The sequence below is a fragment of the Portunus trituberculatus genome, chromosome 43 (genome assembly GCF_017591435.1).
Source record: "Portunus trituberculatus isolate SZX2019 chromosome 43, ASM1759143v1, whole genome shotgun sequence".
Classification (NCBI taxonomy): domain Eukaryota; kingdom Metazoa; phylum Arthropoda; class Malacostraca; order Decapoda; family Portunidae; genus Portunus; species Portunus trituberculatus.
Window position 1 is genome coordinate 26,806,140 of NC_059297.1, and position 3,797 is coordinate 26,809,936.

A 3,797-nucleotide genomic window follows, 5' to 3' on the forward strand; every position below is an offset into this window, starting at 1 on the left:
TGGTTTTCCATATTTGTGGCCACGTACTCGTCTGAAAGCACTGATTGAACAGTGCGGCGAGTGGGTGGACCAGTTCACTAGCACACTGGTGAAGCAGTCGAGGGCTAATTTTGTTCAGCAGCACCTTCCTCACCTCTATTTCATTTGTTTTCACTGTCACTATTTTGTCCTGCACTATTTCTGGGAGAGTGAGAGGAGCTTTTTCAAGGTTGGGGATGCACATTTTTCCGGCAAAGTGTTTTGCCAATACATTTGCCTTGTCCTGGGCAGTATGAGCCATGCTGCCGTCCCCCCGCACGAGAGAGGGGATGGTAGTGACTCGTTCGTTCCCTTTTTGTTCTTTAACTATGCTAAACCACCTTTTTGTCCCCACTTGGCCGCCTTTCAGCTTTCCCTTGAGGTTCTCTCGCCACCGTTCAGCGGCCCACACCTGAGTGTCCCTCATACACTATGCTGGGTCGCCTCTCTATGCCTTCGCCTGTTCCGCGCCGTGGGGTGCCTCTTGTAGGCTCGCCATGCGCGGAACTTGGCGTTAGAGGCAGTGCGACACTCAGGTCCAAACTAGGGCTGATCAGAAGCCTTGGATTTGTACTGTGAGTGCGGCACCAAGCGTGCCTGCAGAGAGTGGAGAGTCTCGGTGAACCGCCTCGCCTGCAAATCGGTGTCTCCTTGCAGCACACTCTGCCAGTCCCACCCCTTCAGAGCGGCTTGAAGTGCTCCTCAATTGGCAGCCTCCCACTTCCAGAGGGTGCGAGTGTGGCACTCCTCACGTGGTTTGCGGAAGTGGAGAGAGAGAGAGAGAGAGAGAGAGAGAGAGAGAGAGAGAGAGAGAGAGAGAGAGAGAGAGAGAGAGAGAGAGAGAGAGAGAGAGAGAGAGAGAGAGAGAGAGAGAGAGAGAGAGAGAGAGAGAGAGAGAGAGAGAGAGAGAGAGAGAGAGAGAGAGAGAGAGAGAGACTATATTCAGATAGATATAGTGATAAAAGACCACTGTAGAAGAAAGACATTGATTAGGATTGAAGTAATCTTTTGCTTTTTTTGGAGCTGTGTTTCATCAGTGTGGTTTGCTTCTTAATCATTTGAGGTTCAGTATGAAGAATACAGTATGACCAGAACTAAAATAATAAGCATCTTTATAATTCCTTCTCAAAAATTTCGACACTTCTTTTTGCTACCTTTAGTGGCTGAAAATACTGAAAAAAAACATAAACACTAAATAAATTATCAGAACAGTTGTCTTACTAGAGAGGACATCAATTGTGTTTTGTGATTGTTTGTTTGTTTGTTTCGACCGAGAGTCTTCAGTCTTAAGTTTTGTCTCCACACCTCTATCTATTATTCATTAATGATCTTAACTAAACTTCTTACCCTATCCACTCTTACGCTGATGATACCACCCTGCATCTTTCCACACCCTTTCAGAGACGACCAATCCAAGGTAAAGAGAATCTATTCTCTTTACCTTGGACCAACCCTTCAGGAAGTTAATAGAGCACGCAAGGACGCCACAGAACGCCTAATTTCTAATCTTTCTAAGATTTCTAATTGGGGTAGAGAAAAATTATTAGCGTTCAATACCTCAAAAATTCAATTCCACCATATATCAACTCGACACAACCTTCTTCAGTGACGCTCAACTGTTTCCCTCTTCCACACTGAATATCTTCGGTCTCTCCTTTACTTATAATCTTAACTGGAAACCTCACATCTCATCTCTTGCAAGAAAACAGCTTCTATGAAGTTAAGCGTTCTGAGGCGTCTCTGTCAGTTTTTCGCGCTCCTCCAACTGCTTACTCTGTGTAAGGGCCTTATCCGTCTTCCTATGGCGTACTCTTCGCATGTTTGGGGGAGTTCTAATCACACAGTTGTATTACAAAGGGTGGAATCAAAAGCTTTTTATCTCATCAACTTCCCTCCTCTGACTGACTGTATTCAGACTCTTTCTCACCGCCGAAATGTTGCATCTCTCGCCACCTTTTATTAGTATTTTCAAGCTTACTGCTCTTCTGATCTTGCTAACTACACTTCTCTCTTGCTGCGTACTCGCTGCGCAAGGCTCTCTTTTTTCCTCTCATCCCTATTCTATCCAACTCCCTAATGCAAGAGTTAACCAGTATTTTCAGTCATGCATACCTTTCTCTGATAAACTCTGGAACTCCCTGCATGCTTCTGTACTTCCATCTTCCTACAATTTGACTTCTTTTAAGAGGAAGGTTTCAAAACATTTGTCCTAGACTTTTAGCTAATTCTGTTTTGATCTTAAAGGGAACTGGCAATCAAGTGGGCCTATTTTTTTTCTTGCCCTTGGCCGGCTTCCCCTCTTGCATAAAAAAAAAAAAAAGAAAACCCCTCCTGTCCTGTCTTACATGCGCTCTGACACGCCTTCACTCATAGTACCAGTTCCACTGTTACTCTTTCGTTTCCTAGCAAACCAACAAAAGTACTATATCCCTAATCAAGTTTCACAATCAAGTATGATCGCTGTCTTTGGTTTCGGAGCGTACCAAAAAGGGAACCAGTACGGCAACAGGGCCAATTCCAGTCTTTTTGTAAGTTATCCAACCCAAACGCCTCCCTTGTTGGTAAGCTACCGAAAAATAGGAGGCTATGAAACTCGCCCCTTGTCTCACGTATGGATTGAAATTACAAAACATCTCGTCTCCTGCGCACCTTGGTCTCGTCTACTCATGCCCTTATTTTATCCTATTTGTTCCCTTATTTGCTTGACGCGCGTCCATTTATATTGCTACACGCACGAACTTAATTTATTACAGAACATCTAAGTCTCATCCACTTGTCATGTCCTACTTTCGTTCTGCCTTCCCTGTGTTCTCGTCCTCCACTGTCACGTGTGTGTCCTGCTGATCAGAGTTAAGATTATAGAACATCTCATATCTTCTGCATATTTCATTCTCTTCCGCTTGTTTCCATCCTCTCTCACGTGTATAGACTCCGACCCACACGTGTCTGACTTGAAACGTCCCAGATCGATGTCAAGGTAATGTTAACAATTGCTGCAAGCGTACAGGTCGTCAGGGGCTGTTAACTTGGTATGTAACTAGTTCTGCACCAACACGGGTCTTACTCATTCCGCCCCGCATGACTCAAGAGCCGCAAGCACGCATATAAACACACTCGTATTGAATAAAAAGCAGACATCCAGATGTGCATTTAAGACCTCATTTCCCATTTCAATTTTCTTAGATGTTGATTATGCTGCCCTTGACTTATCGACCAGAAGAGTGAGTAAATACATTAGTTTCTCTTTTCTTCGTCTGTGATCATGATTACCTCGCGTACCAATTAGCAAAAATGGAAAAGTAATAAATTCGACGGTATGTTGTCCTGTACGTATCGAATGGATCATTACAACATGATCATTTAAATAAATTTCTTTTCCATTTTCATTTCTAATTTGATTTGTTTTTATCTCCTACGAAATGAAAAAAAAAGGACTGTAAAGATTATTAATTACCTTTATCGAGATGCCATGTTAACAGGGATGTCAATTTTTTTTTTTTTCATTTTCTTCCAAAAATAGTGGTTGACATTCTTTTTCTACAATTTTTCATCGGAGAAATCAAGACATCAAAGAAACTGAATAGCAAGACTACGTTCTTGTCAGGTTTGTGATACATTTCAAAAGATTTTTTTTTTTTTTTACAATAACAAATATCAAATATCACAATTGCTTTCACGTCCTAACCTTACCAACTCAATTATTTCTCATATATATATATATATATATATATATATATATATATATATATATATATATATATATATATATATATATATAT